Consider the following 22,206-nt stretch of genomic DNA (forward strand, 5'->3'; position numbering starts at 1 on the left):
AACAGCTCGCAAGCGACCCGAAGGGCCAGATACATCGATCTTCTTGGCGGCGGCGCCCGTTTCGGCTTTCCCCCACGCCAGCCGACATGGCCCGGGTCCCCGAACGCCCCGAGCTGGAGTGGCACGCTGATCTCTTCTTTTTGGGTTGTAATTTGAATTTGGGACGATCGATGCGATTTGCTTTAACGAAACACTAGTGAACTACTTTCTTCGAGATTGGTTTGATGTCAATATTTGATAAGCCAATCAAAAGTTGCAAAAATGTTGAAAATCTTTATCTTCTTAGAGATTGGCAACAAAAGTACGCTTTTTTTATGATAACTCCATGTCAGTTTTTCCATTATAGGGAACCATATCGTCTTTCTAAAACAAATTACTAGTGGCGGCACGAAACAAACAAAAGGAAACTAAATGGTGCATGATCAAGATGGTCCCCAGCTGGCCATCCAAACCACAAGGAGGCTAAATCAGCAAACTTGCTGATTACATAGAGAAATTTCAAGCAGATTTACAGACATCATCATCCTGGGAAGCCACAAGCCGGAATCTCCAGGATGATAATTTTTAACGGAGCAAGATAAAAGAACTTCGGAGCCATACATCCTACTAATAAGTTTGCAAAAGACTGTAAGAAGTTAACACACGATCCATCAGGGAAAGGAGAGTCTCCATCATCCTGCCGTTAGCCGAAGCGAAGGTCTCCATCCAAGAGTGGCCCTGAAAAATTCTGAGCGGTCGTCTCAACCTTTCTTACGCCACGCTTCAGCACCCCTTGTTTTTCTGGATTTGTCTGCAAAATAAGCCAATCATGAAGCATTTTAACAATCAGGTTAACCGTACACAAGGAACAATAACCTTGTTATTCTCGAAAATAACACCATTTCACAACTTCCAAATTACCAAAAAGGTAGCAGAAATACCAGTGACTGCCATATTTCTTTCATCCTTACTAAAGTTTTTGGTCCACACACTAAACATATCCTAAACATTATCAGGTATATTATGTAGGTCAAAAGCACATTTCATAATGTTCCAGAGCATTTTGGCCACGGAGCATCTAAAACATTAAATGGTTTATACTCTCATCTCTTCCACAAAATTGACAACTTTTATCCCCATTACATCCCCTTCTAAGCAGATTATATTTAGCGAGGAGGCTATTTCACAGCACCAGCCAAAGGAACACTTTAACTCTGTGAGGCATTTTGATTTTCCATAAAAATATATGCGGGTATTTCATCCCATTTTCAATGAAATATCTATAGTACATTTTATAGTATAAATTCCATTTGTAGTCAAAGTCTAACGAACTATATCTTTCTGATCAGTTAACACCACCCCACCACACACATCCTTAAAATGATTCCAAAGGTCCAAAGAATCCCCATACAATGTTCCTCTAAACTGAACACAATCTAGTCCTTCTCCAAGCAACTCACTGACAAATTTCTTATCAAAACACATATTATAGAGCCTAGAAAAATTTTCCTTGAGAGATTTATTTCCAACCGACAATTCTTCCCAAAATCTCATATTTTTCGACCCCCCCCCCCCCCACCTCAAAGCTGCACAAGGACAGGAATTTTGTTGATGTTTAACCGGTTCATACCAAAATTGTGAATCCCCTTATTAAATATATCCTCCTGTTCACCTTAACAGGAAGGCCAATAATGGCATCATAAAATAAGGGATGCCAGTCAAAGATGTTTAAACAAGAGTTATCGTCCCAGCACTCGCAAGCAACCTGCCTTGCTAATTGCTACACTTTTTCCATCTTATCTTCACGGGGTTTCCAACCTTTGTTCCGAATTCTTTTCCATCTACAGACTATCCAAGATATCTCATAGGAAGAGAACCCACAGGGCAAGTAAATATTTTAGTAAAAAATTCTGCTTTATTAACCATTAATCCAGACATTTGTTCAAAACCAATCCAGACATTTTGTAAAAATTAACCATCACCCCCAAAACAATCCACTTTTGTAAAAAATAATCATTAATCCAGACATTTGTTCAAAAAGACAAAGCACAAGCTTCAAATTATGCACTATCATAACTATCCCGCAATAGGAAGATTGTGTCATTTGCATATTGCAACATATTAATTCCATTTCCTACATTATCCCCTAGGACTACTTTAATTGAATCATTTTTCTTGCATTATCCAACATCATGGCTAAAGCATCATGTGCAAGATAAAAAATGATGGGAGATCGAGAATACCATTGCATTAACCCTTTATGAGTAGGAAAAAAGGTACCAATTTCTCCTTGACTTTAATACAAACATTACCCCCTCTAATGGTATGCACAACCAAATCAACCCATTTTATCAGGAAATCCCTTTGTTGTAAACATTTGCAGGACAAAGGGCCACTTGAATTGATCATAAGCTTTTTCAAAATCAACTTTGAAGAGCGTATCACTCTTTTTTATGTTGTGTACCATTCATGGCTTCATGTAAAATCAGAATCCCCTCCATAATTTACCTGCCTTTTATAAAACCAGTTTGTATTGGAGATATCACCACCCCAACAAACCCATCTAACTTGTTCATAAGAACTTTGATAAAAAAACTTACGTTCAGCAAACAGATGGGCATGAACTTCTGAATTTGATTTGCATCTTTAATTTTTCAGACCAAAGTAATAATTTCATCGTTAAGTGTAGATATATCTAAAGTCCCATTGTGAAAATCATCAAATAGGGCTTTAAGGTCCACTTTCACAAGATCCCAAAAATGTTAGTACAACTCGATAGTAAAATCATCAGGACATAGTGACTTGTTATGAGCCCAAATACTGCAATTTTAATTCCTCTGGAGAAAAAACATTTGATAGTTTATTAGCAGCATCCCTAGGTGAAAGGATTGATATGGTTGACTAGAGGGGAGGGGTCATTAGATGACTAACAAAATTTTAATCACTTTCACAAATTTTAGGCTTGACAATATAGTAGGTTGTCTAGATATGTGATGACCCACAAGTATAGGGGATCTATCGTAGTCCTTTTAATAAATAAGTGTGTCGAACCCAACGAGGAGCAGAAAGAAATGACAAGTGGTTTTCAGTAAGGTATTCTTTGCAAGCATTGAAATTATCGGTAACAGATAGTTTTGTGATAAGTTAATTCGTAACGAGTAACAAGTAACAAAAGTAAACAAGGTGTAGCAAGGTGGCCCAATCCTTTTTGTAGCAAAGGACAAGCCTCGACAAACTCTTATATAAAGGAAAGCGCTCCCGAGGACACATGGGAATTATCGTCAAGCTAGTTTTTATCATGCTCATATGATTCGTGTTCATTACTTTGATAATTTGATATGTGGGTGGACCGGTGCTTGGTTACTGCCCTTAGTTGGACAAGCATCCCACTTATGATTAACCCCCCTTGCAAGCATCCGCAACTATGAAAGAAGAATTAAGGTAAACCTAACCATAGCATGAAACATATGGATCCAAATCAGCCCCTTACGAAGTAACGCATAAACTAAGGTTTAAGCTTCTGTCACTCTAGCAACCCATCATCTACTTATTACTTCCCAATGCCTTCCCCTAGGTCCAAACAATGGTGAAGTTTCATGTAGTCGACGTTCACATAACACCACTAGAGGAAAAGACAACATACATCTCATCAAAATATCGAACGAATACCAAATTCACATGACTAATTATAGCAAGACTTCTCCCATGTCCTCAGGAACAAAAGTGAATACTCACAAATCATATTAGTGTTCATAATCAGAGGGGTATTAATATGCAGAAAGGATATGCACATATGATATTCCATCGAATAAACCAACTAGCATCAACTATAAGGAGTAATCAACACTACTAGCAACCCACATACCAATCTGAGGTTCTGAGACAAAGATCGGATACAAGAGATGAACTAGGGTTTGATAGGGGATGGTGCTGATGAAGATGTTGATGGAGATTTACCCCCTCCCGGTGAGAGGATCGATGGTGATGACGATGGTGACGATTTCCCCCTCCCGGAGGGATGTTTCCCCAGCAGAACAGCTCCGCCGAAGCCCTAGATTGGTACCGCCAAGGTTCCGCCTCGAGATGGCGGCTCTTCATCCCGAAAGCTTCCTTCTGATTTTTTCCAGGGCAAAAGACACCTTATACCAGGTGGCCCACGAGGCAGGGAGCGCGCCTCCCACCCTCGTGTACAATGGATGGCCCCCTCTGGTGCTTTCTTCGCCTAATATTTTTAATATAATCCAAAACTGACTTTCGTGGAGTTTCAGGACTTTTGAAGTTGTGCTGAATAGATCTCTAATATTTTCTCCTTTTCCAGCCCAGAATTCCAGCAGCCGGCATTCTCCCTCTTCATGTAAACCTTGTAAATTAAGAGAGAAAAGGCATAAGTAGTGTGACATAATGTGTAATAACAGCCCATAATGCAATAAATATCGATATAAAAGCATGATGCAAAATGGACGTATCAACTCCCCCAAGCTTAGACCTCGCTTGTCCTCAAGCGGAAGCCGTTATCGAAAAATATGTCCACATGTTTAGAGATAGAGGTGTCGATTAAATAAAATACGAACATGAGGGTACCATGATCATTCTTAGAATAGCAACATATATACAGTCATATGATTTCCTATGCTAAAGTAACAATCTATTCACAATGTAAAGTATGAATCAGAAACTTCATTGAAAACTAGCAAACTATAATCTCAGTCATTGAAGCAATTGCAATTTACCATAACATCAAAAAGAGTCAATATAAGAGCTTTTCAACAAGTCCACATACTCAACTATCATAAAGTCTTTCACAATTGCTAACACTCACGCAATACTTATGGGTATGAAGTTTTAATCGGACACAGAGAAAGATAGGGGCGTATAGTTTTTCCTCCCAACCTTTTACCTCAAGGGTAATGTCACCAATAATGCTTTATGAAAACCCACATCCAATTATATATATATATATATATATATCAGGATCTTTCCAACACATAGTGCTTGCCAAAGGATAAAGTGTAAAAAGGAAAGGTGAAGATCACCATGACTCTTTTATAAAGTATAAGACAAAAATAAAAGATAGGCCCTCGCAGAGGGAAGCAGAGGTTGTCATGTGCTTTTATGGTTGGATGCACAAAATCTTAATGCAAAAGAACGTCACTTTATATTACCACTTGTGATAGGGACCTTTATTATGCAGTCTGTCGCTTTTATTTCTTCCATATCACAAGCTCGTATAAAGCTTATTTTCTCCACACTAATAGATCATACATATTGAGAGAGCAATTTTTATTGCTTGCAATAATGACAACTTACTTGAAGGATCTTATTCAATCCATAGGTAGATATGGTGGACTCTCATGGCAAAACTGGGTTTAAGGATATTTGGAAGCACAAGTAGTATCTCTACTTGGTGCAAAGAATTTGGCTAGCATGAGGGGGAAAGGCAAGCTCAACATGTTGGATGATCCATGACAATATAATTTGTTTTGGATATAAGAAAGCATAACCCATTACGTTGTCTTCCTTGTCCAATATCAACTTTTTAGCATGTCATGTTTTAATGAGTGCTCACAATCATAAAAAGATGTCCAATATAGTATATTTATATGTGAAAACCTCTCTTTCTTTATTACTTCCTATTAATTGCAACGATGACCAAAACTATGTTTGTCAACTCTCAACAACTTTTATCCATCATACTCTTTATATGTGAAGTCATTACTCTCCATAAGATCAATATGATGTCTTTATTTATTTTTATTCTTTCCCTATATTTTTTCTTTTATTCCCTCAATATCATAGCAAGATAACCAAGCCCTCGACTCAAGACTAATCTTTATGATATATAGCTCACGAACTCAATTACATAGATAAGGGTCAACACAAAACTCAACGCTAGATCATACAAAACTTTGTTCTACTAGATCAAGATATAACCAAAAGGATCGAACTAAGAAAAACGATAAAGATAGAAGTGTGATGGTGATACGATACCGGGTCACCTCCCCCAAGCTTGGAAGTTGCCAAGGGGAGTGCCCATATCCATGTATTTATGTCTCTTTCTTCGGAGGTGGTGATGATGGAGTTGTTCATGAAGCGTGTCACACATCGAGCGTAGGAGATTCTCCAATTTGCGAATAATGCCCTTGAGTGTGGTGATGTATTCTTGCAACAAAATATTTTCATGAGTGAGATACTTGTTTTGCACCCGAACTATTTCAATCATCCTGAAAGCTTCTATTTCAGTAGGGGTAAGATGGTTATAGTAAGCTTGAAGGATGTCTTCTTCTTCTGCTGTCGGAGCTTGATCCTCCGTGGCCTTCTTGATCTTATCACCCTTGTTTATCTCCCCAAGTTCTTCTCTCTTCATCTCTATCTTCATTAGCCAAGCATCGTCGCCCGCGTTGTTGGAGGAGGCGGACGACATGATGCCTGGCCTTGGAAACTCTGGCAAAAGACAGCTCAAAACAAAAGCAGAGGATTGTGTCATGGTACGTTGGTCAAAACCTTCGGGAGATTATATAATGAATTTTTACCGACCAAAAGATGTATCGTACAAGAAAACAGAGTCCGGAGGGCACACGAGGTGCCCACGAGGCAGGGGGCGCGCCCTCCACCCTTGTGGATGCCTCGTGTACTTTCCAGACTACTTCTTATTTTCCTATTTTTCTTAGTTCTTCTAAAACGGAGAAAAATTGCTATTAGAACTGTTTTGGAGTCGGTTTACTTACCATACCACACACCTATTCCTTTTCGGAGTCTGAAACATTCTGGAAAGTGTCTCTTATGTACTCCTCCGGGGTTACGGTATCAATGACATTAGTTTCAACATTTATGGGATTACCTAAGATATAATGTTTGATTCTTTGACCGTTCACCACCTTCGGATTTGTGCCTTCGAAGTTGTTGATTTTTATGGCACCAGAACGATAGACCTCCTCGATAACGTAAGGGCCTTCCCATTTAGAGAGGAGTTTTTCCTGCAAAAAATCTTAAACAAGAGTTGTATAACAGAACATAATCACCTACATTAAACTCACGCTTTTGCATCATTTTGTCATGCCATCTTTTAACCTTTTCTTTAAATAGTTTGGCATTCTCATAGGCCTGGGTTCTCCACTCATCAAGTGAGCTAATGTCAAATAGTCTCTTCTCACCGGCAAGTTTGAAATCATAATTGAGCTCTTTAATGGCCCAATATGCCTTATGTTCTAGTTCGAGAGGTAAGTGGCGTGCTTTTCCATAAACTATTTTATACGGAAACATACCCATAGGATTTTTATATGCAGTTCTATAGGCCCATAATGCATCATCAAGTTTCTTGGACCAATTATTTCTAGATCTATTAACAGTCTTCTGCAAAATTAATTTAAGCTCTCTATTACTCAGTTCTGCTTGACCACTAGACTGTGGGTGCTATGGAGACATAATTCTATGATTAACATCATACTTAGCAAGCATTTTACGGAAAGCACCATGAATAAAATGTGAACCACCATCAGTCATTAAATATCTAGGGACTCCAAACCTCGGAAAAATAACTTCTTTAAGAATCTTAATAGAGGTGTTATGATTAGCACTACTAGTTGGAATAGCTTCTACCCACTTAGTAACAAAATCAACAGCAACTAAAATATGTGTATACCCATTAGAGGAAGGAAACGGTTCCATATAATCAAAGCCCCAAACATCAAATGGTTCAATAACAAGTGAATAGTTCATAGACATTTCTTGACGTCTACTAATATTACCAATTCTTTGACATTAATCACAAGACAAGACAAACTTACGGGCATCTTTGAAAGGAGTAGGCAAATAAAAACCAGATTGCAATACCTTATGTGCAATTCTATCTCCAGCGTGGTCTCCTCCATAAGCCTCGGAGTGACACTTGCGTAGGATCTGTTCCTGTTCATGCTCATGTACACAACGTCTAATAACACCATCTACTCCTTCTTTATAAAGGTGTGGGTCAACCCAGAAGTAATGTCTTAAATCATAGAAAAACTTTTTCTTTTGCTGGTATGTGAAACTAGAGGGTATAAATTTAGCAACAATGTAATTAGCATAATCAGCATACTATGGAGCAGTACGAGAAGCATTTATGATAGATAATTGTTCATCAGGAAAGCTATCATCTATAGGTAGTGGGTCATCAAGAACATTCTCTAACCTAGACAAGTTGTCTGCAACGGGGTTCTTAGCTCCCTTTCTATCAACAATATGCAAATCAAATTCTTGTAGCAAGAGAACCCATCTAATAAGCCTAGGTTTAGCATCTTTCTTTTCCATAAGGTATTTAGTAGAAGCATGATGAGTGTGAACATTTACTTTAGAATCAACAATATAAGGTCTGAACTTATCACAAGCAAATACAACTGCAAAAAATTCTTTTCTACTAGTAGCATAATTTCTCTGGGCGCTGTCTAGAGTTTTACCAGCATATTGGATAACATTTAATTTCTTATCAACTCTTTGTCCTAAAACAGCACCTACAGCATAATCACTAGCATCACGCATAATTTCAAAGGGTAAATTCCATTCAGGTGGTTGAACAATAGGTGCAGAAATCAAGGCTTTCTTAAGTATTTCAAATGCTTCTACACAATCATCATCAAAGACAAAAGGAACATATTTGTAAGAGATTAGTTAGAGGCCTAGAAATTTTTGAGAAGTCTTTAGTGAACCTCCTATAAAAACCGGCATGACCAAGGAAACTTCTTATACCTGTAATGTCCTTAGGACACGGCATCTTTTCAATAGCATCAACTTTAGCTTTATCAACTTCAATACCTCTTTCAGAAATTTTATGCCCGAAGACAATACCTTCATTAACCATAAAGTGGCACTTCTCCCAATTCATGACAAGATTAGTTTCTTCACATCTCTGCAAAACTCGTTCAAGGTTGCTTAAACAATCATCAAAAGAAGTTCCATACATGGAGAAATCATCCATGAAAACTTCAACAATCTTTTCACAGAAGTTAAAGAATATAGCAGTCATGCATCTTTGAAAGGTAGCAGGTGCATTACATAAACCAAAAGGCATACATTTATAAGAAAAGGTACCAAAAGGGCAAGTAAAAGTAGTCTTCTCCTGATCCTCTTTCGACATAGGTATTTGAGAGAAACCAGAATACCCGTCTAGAAAGCAAAAATGTGTATGTTTGGATAATCTTTCTAGCATTTGATCAATAAATGGTAAAAGTTAATGATCCTTTTTAGTAGCTTTATTCAATTTGCGGAAATCAATTACCATTCTATAGTGTGTAACAATTCTTTGTGGGATCAATTCATCTTTATCATTAGGAACAACAGTAATATCTCCCTTCTTAGGGACACAATGGACAGGACTTCTCCACTGACTATCAGCAACGGGATAAATCATACCTGCCTCCAGAAGCATTAGTATTTCTTTTCTTACCACTTCTTTCATCTTAGGATTTAACCGTCGTTGGTGATGAACAACTGGTTTAGCGTCTTTCTCCAGCTTTATGTTGTGCTGGCATAGAGTGGGACTAATGCCCTTAAGATCATCAAGAGTATATCCAATAGCGGCACGGTGCTTCTTCAGAGTTTTCAATAATTTCTCTTCTTCCTCCTATGAAAGGTTAGCACTAATAATAACAGGATATATCTTCTTTTCATCAAGCTAAGCATATTTAAGAGTACCAGGTAATTCTTTAAGCTCAAACACGGGATCACCCTTGGGTGGAGGAGGATCCCCTAGAATTTCAATAGGCAAGTTGTGTTTCAAAATAGGTCCCTGTTTAAACAATACTTCATCTATTTCCCTTCTTTCATTCATAAACATATCATTTTCATGGTCTAGCAGATATTGTTCTAAAGGATCATTAGGAGGCATGGAAATAGAAGCAAGACCAATAATTTCATCTTTAATAGGCAATTCTTTATCACATGGGGTTGTCTACGAAATTTGGTAAAATTAAAGTCATCAGACATAACCCCTAAATAAACAGTAACAATATCCTTTTTGCAGTCTATCTTAGCATTTACAGTACTCAAGAAGGGTCTACCAAATATGATGGGACAAAAGTCATCTTGTGGGGAACCAAGAACAAGAAAATCAGTAGGATATTTAACTTTCCCACACAAGACTTCAACATCTCTAACAATCCCAACTGGTGAAATAGTATCTCTATTGGCAAGCTTAATAGTAACATCAATATCTTCTATCTCAGCAGATGCAATATCATGCATAATTTCATTGTATAAGGAATTAGGTATTGCACTCGCACTAGCACCCATGTCACATAAGCCATGATAGCAATGATCTCCTATTTTAACAGAAACAATAGGCACGCCTACAATAGGTCTATGTTTATTTTTAGTATAGGGTCTAGCAATTCTAGCAGTTTCATCACAGAAGTAAATAACATGCCCATCAATATTATAGACCAAGAGATCTTTAACCATAGCAATACTAGGTTCAACTTTAATTTTCTCAGGGGGTGTAGGTGTTCTAGCATTACTCTTACGAACTACAGTTGAAGCTTTAACATGATCCTTTATTCTAACAGGGAAAGGTGGTTTCTCAATATAAGCGGTAGGAACAATAGGATCAACATTATAAGTGATAGTCTTTTCTTCAACTTTAATAGGTCCAACTACTTTTACTTCAATGGGAGGATGATATTTAAACCACTTCTCCTTAGGGAGATCAACATGAGTAGCAAATGATTCACAGAAAGAAGCTACTATCTCAGAGTCAAGTCCATATTTAGTGCTAAATTCATGAAAAGCATCGGTATCCATAAAAGATTTAACACAATCAAACTTAGGTGTTATACCTGACTCCTTACCTTCGTCGAGTTCCCAATCTTCATAGTTGCGTTTAATTCTTTCGAATGAATCCCATCTGAATTCGATAGTCTTCATCATAAAAGAACCAGCAGAAGAAGTATCGAGCATGCGCGATTATTGAGAGAAAGCTGAGCATAAAAGTTTTGAATAATAATTTCTCTTGAGAGCTCATGATTGGGGCATGAATATAACATTGACTTAAGCCTTCCCCAATCTTGAGAGATACTTTCTCCTTCGCGAGGCCAAAAATTATATATATAATTACCATCATGATGAACCAGATGCATAGGATAAAACTTCTGATGAAATTCCAATTTCAATCAGTTGTAGTTCCATGATCCAATATCATCATATAGCCTAAACCATGTCAATGCCTTTCCCTTTAAAGAAAAAGGGAACACCTTCTTCTTGAAAACATCCTCGGGCATACCTGCAAGCTTAAATAATCCACAAACTTCATCCACATAGATTAGGTGCATATCGGAATGTAAAGTTCCATCTCCTGTAAAAGGATTAGCTAGCAGTTTCTCTATCATACCCGAAGGAATTTTAAAGTAAACATTTTCAGTAGGTTCAGTAGGTTGAGGAGCAACTCTTTGCTCTACTGGTTGGGGTGAAGATACCCCGAGCAAGCCCCTCAAAGGATTGTTTTCCATAGTAACAAGTGACAGTAAATTTCAGCACACTATATAAATTTTTCCTTACCAAATTCCACCTACCAAAGGCGCTTCACTCCCCGGCAGCGGCGCCAGAAAAAAGTATTGATGACCCACAAGTATATGGGATATAACATAGTCCTTTCGATAAGTAAGAGTGTCGAATTCAACGAGGAGTAGAAGGAAATGACAAGCGTTTTTCAGTAAGGTATTCTCTGCCAGCACTGAAATTATCGGTAGCAGATAGTGTTGTGATAAGTTAATTCGTAACGAATAACAAGTAACAAAAGTAAACAAGGTGCAGCAAGGTGGCCCAATCCTTTTTGTAGCAAAGTACAAGCCTCTACAAACTCTTATGTAAAGGAAAGCGCTCCCGAGGACACATGGAAATTATCGTTAAGCTAGTTTTCATCACGCTCATATGATTCACGTTCGTTACTTTGATAATTTGATATGTGGGTGGACCGGTGCTTGGGTATTTCCCTTCCATGGATAAGCATCCCACTTATGATTAACAACCCTCGCAAGCATCCGCAACTATGAAAGAAGAATTAAGGTAAAGCTAACCATAGCATGAAACATAAGGATCCAAATCAGCCCCTTACGAAGCAACGCATAAACTAGGGTTTAAGCTTTTGTCACTCTAGCAACCCATCATCTACTTATTACTTCCCAATGCCTTCCCCTAGGCCCAAACAATGGTGAAGTGTCATGTAGTCGACATTCACATAACACCACTAGAGGAAAGAAAACATACATCTCATCAAAATATCAAACGAATACCAAATTCACATGACTACTTATAGAAAGACTTCCCGCATGTCCTCAGGAACAAACGTGACTACTCACAAATCATATTCATGTTCATAATCAGAGGGGTATTAATATTCATAAAGAATCTGAACATATGATCTTCCACCGAATAAACCAACTAGCATCAACTACAAGGAGTAATCAACACTACTAGCAATCCACAGGTACCAATCTGAGGTTTTGAGACAAAGATCGGATACAAGAGATGAACTAGGGTCTAAGAGGGGATGGTGCTGGTGAAGATGTTGATAGAGATTGACCCCCTCCCGGTGAGAGGATCGATGGTGATGACGATGGTGACGATTTCCCCCTCCCGGAGGGATGTTTCCCCGGCAGAACAGCTCCGCCGGAGACCTAGATTGGTTCCGCCAAGGTTCCGCCTTGAGACAGTGGTGCTTCGTCCTGAAAGCTTCCTTCGGATTTTTCCACGGCAAAAGACACCTTATACCAGAAGATGGGCATCGGGGGCCTGCCAGGTGGCCCATGATGCAAGGGGGGCGCGCCCCACCCTCGTGGACGGTGGGTGGCCCCCTCTGGTGCTTTCTTCGCCCAATATTTTTAATATAATCCAAAACTGACTTTCCTGGAGTTTCAAGACTTTTGGAGTTGTGCAGAATAGGTCTCTAATATTTTCTCCTTTTCCAGCCTAGAATTCGAGCTGTCGGCATTCTCCCTCTTCATGTAAACCTTGTAAATTAAGATAGAAAAGGCATAAGTATTGTGACATAATGTGTAATAGCAGCCCATAATGCAATAAATATTGATATAAAAGCATGATGCAAAATGGACGTATCAATATGCAACTAGATGGACAAGCTATATAACAAGCAACATAAGGGCATCTCCAGCCGTTGGCCCCCCAGGAGGGGCAAAAAATCGCCCCCTGGGGGTGCACCGGTGCTAAACCGCGCACTGGGGGCATGATGCCCCCCAGTCGCGGCGCCCACGGTTAGTCAAAAAAGTCAAATACGACGCAGAAACGACTCAAATTTAACGCAAACATCGGCGAGTTCGTTCAAACTTAAACATATTTTTACAAAAAAGGAAAAAACTACCGCGGGCTACCCCCGCCGTCTCCCTCGCCGCCTGGCTCGCCGCCCTCCCACGCGGTTCTACATGCCGAGGAGGCTGTAGAACCGCGTGTAGTCACCGTCGTCGTCGTCGTCGCCGCCGCCCCCGCCTACGCCTCCACCGTCCCTGCTGCATCCCTCCCCCGGTTGGCGTGCCGGGTTGGACGGTCCGGGGGCGTCGTCGTCGTCGTCGCTGTCGAGGACCACGACGCCGTGCTTGTCCTTGCGCCCACGCTTGCGGGCGGCGATCTCCTCCAAGGCCCGGCGCTGCCGGACCATCTCGTCGCGGAGGTAGTCGTCCCGCGCCCACTGCAGGGCGTCCTCGTCGGAGAAGCCGCGCCGGGCTATCTCCTCGTACTCCGCGGGGAGGCCGGGCTCCGGCTTGGGCTCGACGAGGACGAAGCGGCCGGTGGGTGGGGAGGCGTTGGCACCGATGCGGACGCCGGAGCTGCGGGTGCGCGCGCTGACCGGCATGCCCTAGGGCTCCGGCTTGACGGGGCGGAGGCAGGGCGAGCCACCGGACGAGGAGGAGGACCCCCCGGTCTCCATGCGCCTCGGGGTCCAGGAGCTTCCCCGGCGGCGTGAGAAGGAAGGGGGGGTACTCGAGGCGCGGCGTGTTGCCGCCCTTGATGTACTCGAGGACGGCCTCCAACGTGCGCCCGGGCAAGCCCCACCACCGACGCCGGCCGACGGCGTTGAGCCTGCCGGAGGGCTCGACGCGGTTGGTGGCCTCGAGCTGCTCGGCGTGACGGCGGAGGAAGTAGGGCTCCCAGAGTGGGCTGTCGGGGACGTACCGTGGCCCCTTCCTCGCCGCATGCGGCAGGGACAAGCGGATGCGTGCGATCTCCGCATGCCGCGCCGCGCCGGTGGGTATCGGGGGCACCGGCACGCCGCCGGCGCTGATCCTCCACGCCCCGGGTACCCGCATGTCCGGCGGGACCGGGTACTCGGCCTCGAAAAGGAGGCGAGCCTCGCTCTCGTGAAGATGGCGGCGGCCGAATCCGTTCGCCGCCGCGCCGTCGCCTAGGAAGCGCTCGGCCATGGGTGCTGGAGACGGCGAGAGAGAGGAGAAGGAGGAACGACGACGGTGAGAAAGAGGCGAGGGAGGAACGACGACGGCGAGAGAGTACGAGTCGCCGAGTGCTCTGGGGTGCGTCTTATATAGGCCGAGGCGCCGCCCGTGCGTGAGCCACCGTGAGTACGCCTGGCGGGCGAGGGACGCCCGTCATCCGGTCTTCACTGCGCCGCCCGTGAGGCATCAATGGCGCAGGCTGACCGGCGCGGCAGCTTTGGCATTGATTCGCCACGGGAAACGAGGCGATGAGGACGACGAAGGGCCGAGAAGAGGGTAGAGTCGCTGACGCGGCGGGCCCATGGCTGTTTTGCGCCAAAACAGTTCGCCCCGGCGCCCCCGGATGCCCCCCAGCGCGCCGGGTTTGGCCTGGGTCCGCCGGCGCTGTTTTCGGCCCAAGCCGGCGAAAATCAGGCTCCTGGGGGCGCGACTGGGCCGATTTTTCAGCGCCGGCGCAAAAAAACGCCTGGGGAGGCCTTCCTGGGGGCGCGGCTGGAGATGCCCTAAGTAGCAAGTACAAGCAAAATTAAACACAACATATAAATTTGCACAAAGTAAAGGACCGAAATAACCGCATGTGGAGTATATGGAGACGAGGAAGTGTTCCCCGAAGATCCCTCATTCGGGGAAGGTACGTCTCCATTGGGGGGCGGCACGATGGACTCCAAGCGTCCCAAGGACACACCATGTTCTCCTCATGCCCTCACACAATGCAAGGTGTTGTGAATCCACTATTAGTGCCCTTGAAGGCGGCAATCGGGAACGTTTTAAACAAACTTCGGGCTCTCTCCACAACTTAATTGGAGGATCCTGGCACCACCACAGAGCTTCACTATAATGGAATGTGGCTCCGAGGTGACCTCTTCCATCTAGGATGCCCAAACACCCAAGAGTAACAAGATCCACAAGAAATGTATGTGCGAATTAAATTCCTTTGGTGGAAGTGTAGATCTAGGTCTCTTCCCTCAATCCCTAGCAAATCAACAAGTTGGGTTTGCCAGAAAAGGAGATCGGGCAAGAAAGAGCTTCAGACATTAATGGAGGAGAGAGAGAGGCAATAGGTAGGTGGGAGATGGAAGAACCGCTTCCCTATATAGTGCTCTCCCAAATCCAATAGTTATGTGCAGAAAAGCACATGGGCGGTACAAATGCCAAGGCCAATCTACACGTTTGCAACACCGGAGCGGTATAACCGTCAGGCCTTTGGTAATAATGGTAAATTTTGAATTTATCGAAACAACCGTTTAACAACCACCCTTGTACCACTGATCACTCGAAAGGAATCACCCTTGCAGTCATGGTTTGAGAGGTACATGGCATGGTCCAACCGCCCAGATTGCATCCTCCTGTTGCCATTATGTCTGGGGCGGTACAACTTCCTTGGACCCTAGTAGTACCAGTTAATACAAGATAAACTGGAACTACCATGAGGCAACCGATGGAGCACTGCTGCCAAACCCATGGGAATCACCCCCCATGCGGTAGTTGTGTCGGTGCAGGGGCTCGTAGTACCGCTTCCATAAGGAGTGGTACAACAGCCATTGCCCGTGGTACAACCGCCGAGGTAGTAACTGTGTTGTCCACTCCAGAAGGGAGCCTTACAACCGCGATCACCTGCGGTACAACCGCTCTAGGCAAGTTTTCCTTCATGGATTAGATGAGGGGCTCTCTACTCGATGTCGAAGGCAATATCATGGGTTCAATATGTATTTGTGTATGTGATTGATTCCACCCATACCATTCGATGCAGACCTCCTCTTAATAGTATGGATTTCCTATGACCAAAGAAAGAAAACGCATTGGAAAATCCGTCTTTGCTCTTTTCCATCCGGAGAGGTGCCCAACTTTCTTGTGCCATATAAAGTATACCTGGGTAGCTTAGTCACACGGTTAGTCCGCAATTTGCATTGTCATCATGACCAAAACGCTTAAGATGGGAAATGCCCTTTCACTAGGTATAGTCCTAGGATTTTCAATATAAAGGGATATAGATGACCTTTCTGGATGTCCAAAAAGATTGCTATAATGGAAAATTTTAACATGCCCCCTCTTACCCCCTTGTTTTACATGTAAGGTAAGAAGGTAAGAGTTAATCAGGCTAGTAGTTAATGAGATCAACTGCTCGGATCTATTTTATACTCTTACCTCTCATGTGAAAAAAGGAGGTAAGAGGGACAATATTAAAATTGCTCCTCTATAATAATTAGTACTATAATCAATAACATTCTTATCCTCTTTAATCTTGCCATCTTCCTGCTCTAAGCGGGCAATTATGTTTTTCCTTCTCTTGTGAGTTGCTTTGGCATGAAAATATCTAACATTGCAATCTCCCTCTAACAGCTCATCAGTTTTTGTCCTCTACCTCCATTTGATCTCTTCCTGTTTTAGAAGCCAATCAAGTTGAGCCCTAAGATCAAACTGATCATGTCTATCTGCAGAAGTATGCCCATAAACCCCACAATGTTTATCTAGTGCATCTAACTTACCCAAAATCTCTTTTTTTAATATGTGTGTACCAAGCATCCATATTTCTACTCCAGCCTTTCAATTTAGATCTAAGTACCCTAAATCTCTTCTGCCATTTGCCATTTTTCAATATTAGAACCCTTAATATTGGGGTCATTCCACACACTAGTGGAAATTTTATCTGCGCCTTGCCTTAAAATCCATGAATTTTCACCTCTGAAAATAGGTCAGATTTCTAAACATCACTAGTATTCAAAACAAGAGGAGTATGATCAGATTTCTGTCTAGCCTTCAATGTAGAAAGAGGATGATTTCCCACCCAATCAACACAACAAAGAATCCTATCCAATTTTTCATAAGTGGGATTTGGCAAATTTTTCCCCTAGGTGAACTGTCTCCCATGTAAATCTAACTCCCTCAACCCTTCCTGTTCAGGCAACTCCAGTGACCAGGAGTACCTGGCTTTTTTCTAGAGCTTTCCTTATAATATTAAAGTCCACGCCCCCCAAAAAATTATGATGGGATTCATAGTATCCTGCAACACCCTAGAAAGTTCAGCTAGAAAGTAAGCTTTTCCTTCAAGCCGAGGATCCCATACCAGCACCAAATCTCATATGAATTTGTTTCTAACATCCCACACAGCCATTTTAATTTAGTAATCCCCATCCTCTTGCGAAATCACATCAAAAGTGTCGTAATCCCCATCCTCATAAGATTTTCCCCTAGCAGGGGTATGGTGCCAATGGAAATCTCTCCTAGTGCAGATGTTTTGCAAGTCATTCCTAGAGAAAGACCGTCTCATAGTTTCTTGCAAGACCAAAAAATCCACCTTCATATCCATTAAAAGTTAAGGAACTTTTTTAATATCCCCACCAGACCCCCTAATATTCCATAAAACACTTCTTGTTTTTTCTATGTATACAAGATCAACTAAGGCCTTTGTCTAAGTCCGTCGTGTCTCTTGAAATATGTCCCAACTCGGTCATTAACTTTGACCCCCCCCCCCCACCAACATGCCCCCATAATGTGCATGATCTAGTAAACACCAACTGTGAGGTTTATTTTTAATTTCAGCATTTGATAAATAAAAGTGAAAGGATCGATATAGTTGACTAGAGGGGGGTGAATAGGCAACTAACAATTTTTAGCTTTTCTTTACCAATTTTTAGCTTACCCCCTTTCAAATGCTTCCAAGCACATTTTTCATGAGATGACCCTTGGTGGAGAGCTTGGATGCGATCTTGGCGGCACGATGCTCCAATTCCTCCTCAGGAGTGAGTTGAGGAGCGGTTACTTGATCATCTTGAGCGTCGTCTTGAGATTGTTCTTGATCTTGAGCTTGCTCTTGACCTTGAACTTGCTCGGAGGAGAGAACTGTTGGGGAACGTAGTAATTTAAAAAAATTCCTACGCACACGCAAGATCATGGTGATGCATAGCAACGAGAGAAGAGTGTGATCTACGTACCCTTGTAGACCGACAGCAGAAGCGTTAGCACAACGCGGTTGATGTAGTCGTACGTCTTCACGGTCCGACCGATCAAGCACCAAAACTACGACACCTCCGAGTTTTAGCACACGTTCAGCTCGATGACGATCCCCGGACTCCGATCCAGCAAAGTGTCGGGGTAGAGTTCCGTCAGCACGACGGCGTGGTGACGATCTTGATGTACTACTGTCGCAGGGCTTCGCCTAAGCACCGCTACAATATTATCGAGGATTATGGTGGAAGGGGCCACCGCACACGGCTAAGAATATGATCACGTGGATCAACTTGTGTGTCTAGGGGTGCCCCCTGCCCCCGTATATAAAGGAGCAGGGGGAGGTGCGGCCGGCCAGGAGGAGTCCTACTCCCACCGGGAATAGGATTCCCCCCCTTTCCTAGTTGGAATAGGATTCGGGAGGGGGAAAGAGGAGAGAGAGAAGGAAGGGGGGGCGCCGCCCCCCTCTCCTTGTCCTATTCAGACTAGGGGGAGGGGCGCGCGGCCCAGCCCTGGCCACCTCTCCTCTCTTCCACTAAAGCCCACTAAGGCCCATATACCTCCCAGGGGGTTCCGGTAACCTCCCGGTACTCCGGTAAAATCCCGATTTCACCCGGAACACTTCCGATATTCAAATATAGGCTTCCGATATATCAATCTTTATGTCTCGACCATTTCGAGACTCCTCGTCATGTCCGTGATCACATCCGGGACTCCGAACAAACTTCGGTACATCAAAATGCATAAACTCATAATATAACTGTCATCAAAACCTTAAGCGTGCGGACCCTACGGGTTCAAGAACAATGTAGACATGACCGAGAGACATCTCCGGTCAATAACCAATAGCGGAACCTGGATGCTCATATTGGCTCCCACATATTCTACGAAGATCTTTATCGGTCAGACCGCATAACAACATACATTGTTCCCTTTGTCATCGGTATGTTACTTGCCCGAGATTCGATCGTCGGTATCTCAATACCTAGTTCAATCTCGTTACCGGCAAGTCTCTTTACTCGTTTCATAATACATCATCTTCCAACTAACTCATTAGTTGTAATGCTTGCAAGGCTTATGTGATGTGCATTACCGAGAGGGCCCAGAGATACCTCTCCGACAATCGGAGTGAAAAATCCTAATCTCGAAATACGCCAACCCAACATGTACCTTTGGAGACACCTGTAGAGCTCCTTTATAATCACCCAGTTACGTTGTGACGTTTGGTAGCACACAAAGTGTTCCTCCGGCAAACGGGAGTTGCATAATCTCATAGTCATAGGAACATGTATAAGTCATGAAGAAAGCAATAGCAACATACTAAACGATCGGGTGCTAAGCTAATGGAATGGGTCATGTCAATCACATCATTCTCCTAATGATGTGATCCCATTAATCAAATGACAACACATGTCTATGGTTAGGAAACATAACCATCTTCGATTAACGAGCTAGTCAAGTAGAGGCATACTAGTGACGTTTGGTTTGTCTATGTATTCACACAAGTATTATGTTTCCGGATAATACAATTCTAGCATGAATAATAAACATTTATCATGATATAAGGAAATAAAATAATAACATTATTATTGCCTCTAGGGCATATTTCCTTCATTCTCCCACTTGCACTAGAGTCAATAATCTAGATTACACAGTAATGATTCTAACACCCATGGAGCTTTGGTGCTGATCATGTTTTGCTCGTGGAAGAGGCTTAGTCAACGGGTCTGCTATATTCAGATCCGTATGTATCTTGCAAATCTCTATGTCTCCCACCTGGACTAGATCCCGGATGGAATTGAAGCGTCTCTTGATGTGCTTGGTTCTCTTGTGAAATCTGGATTCCTTTGCCAAGGCAATTGCACCAGTATTGTCACAAAAGATTTTCATTGGACCCGATGCACTAGGTATGACACCTAGATCGGATATGAACTCCTTCATCCACACTTCTTCCTTTGTTGCTTCCGAAGCAGCTATGTACTCCGCTTCACATGTAGATCCCACCACAACGCTTTGTTTAGAACTGCACCAACTGACAGCTCCACCGTTTAATGTAAACACGTATCCGGTTTGCGATTTAGAATCGTCCGGATCAGTGTCAAAGCTTGCATCAACGTAACCATTTACGATGAGCTCTTTGTCACCTCCATATATGAGAAACATATCCTTAGTCCTTTTCAGGTATTTCAGGATGTTCTTGACCGTTGTCCAGTGATCTACTCCTGGATTACTTTGGTACCTCCCTGCTAGACTTATAGCAAGACACACATCAGGTCTGGTACACAGCATTGCATACATGATAGAGCCTATGGCTGAAGCATAGGGAACATCTTTCATTTTCTCTCTATCTTCTGCATTGGTCGGGGATTGAGTCTTACTCAATTTCACACCTTGTAACACAGGCAAGAATCCTTTCTTTGCTTGATCCATTTTGAACTTCTTCAAAACTTTGTCAAGGTATGTGCTTTGTGAAAGTCCAATTAAGCGTCTTGATCTATCTCTATAGATCTTAATGCCCAATATGTAAGCAGCTTCACCGAGGTCTTTCATTGAAAAACTCTTATTCAAGTATCCTTTTATGCTATCCAGAAATTCTATATCATTTTCGATTAGCAATATGTCATCTACATATAATATCAGAAATGCTACAGAGCTCCCACTCACTTTCTTGTAAATACAGGCTTCTCCACAAGTCTGTACAAAACCAAATGCTTTGATCACATTATCAAAGCGTTTATTCCAACTCCGAGAGGCTTGCACCAGTCCATAAATGGATCGCTGGAGCTTGCACACTTTGTTAGCTCCCTTTGGATCGACAAAACCTTCCGGCTGCATCATATACAACTCTTCTTGCAGAAATCCATTCAGGAATGCTGTTTTGACATCCATTTGCCAAATTTCATAATCATAAAATGCGGCAATTGCTAACATGATTCGGACAGACTTAAGCATCGCTACGGGTGAGAAGGTCTCATCGTAGTCTATCCCTTGAACTTGCCGAAAACCTTTTGCAACAAGTCGAGCTTTGTAGACAGTAATATTACCGTTAGCGTCAGTCTTCTTCTTGAAGATCCATTTATTCTCAATTGCTTGCCGATCATTGGGCAAGTCAACCAAAGTCCATACTTTGTTCTCATACATGGATCCCATCTCAGATTTCATGGCTTCAAGCCATTTTGCGGAATCTGGGCTCACCATCGCTTCTTCATAGTTCGTAGGTTCATCATGATCTAGTAGCATGAATTCCAGAACAGGATTACCGTACCACTCTGGCGCGGATCTTACTCTGGTTGATCTATGAGGTTCAATTGTATCTTGTTCTGAAGTTTCATGATCATTATCATTAGCTTCCTCACTAATTGGTGTAGGTGTCACAGAAACTGGTTTCTGTGATGTACTACTTTCCAATAAGGGAGCAGGTACAGTTACCTCGTCAAGTTCTACTTTCCTCCCACTCACTTCTTTCGAGAGAAACTCCTTCTCTAGGAAGTTTCCGAATTTAGCAACAAAAGTCTTGCCTTCGGATCTGTGATAGAAGGTGTATGCAATAGTTTCCTTTGGATATCCTATGAAGACACATTTCTTCGATTTGGGTTCGAGCTTATCAGGTTGAAGTTTTTTCACATAAGCATCGCAGCCCCAAACTTTCAGAAACAACAACTTTGGTTTCTTGCCAAACCACAGTTCATATGGTGTCATCTCAACGGATTTTGATGGTGCCCTATTTAACGTGAATGCGGCCGTCTCTAGAGCATATCCCCAAAACGACAACGGTAAATCAGTAAGAGACATCATAGATCGCACCATATCTAGTAAAGTACAATTACGACGTTCGGACACACCATTGCGTTGT

The sequence above is a fragment of the Triticum urartu genome, chromosome 7A (genome assembly GCF_056163025.1).
Source record: "Triticum urartu cultivar PI428250 chromosome 7A, HENAU_Tu73, whole genome shotgun sequence".
Classification (NCBI taxonomy): Eukaryota; Viridiplantae; Streptophyta; class Magnoliopsida; order Poales; family Poaceae; genus Triticum; species Triticum urartu.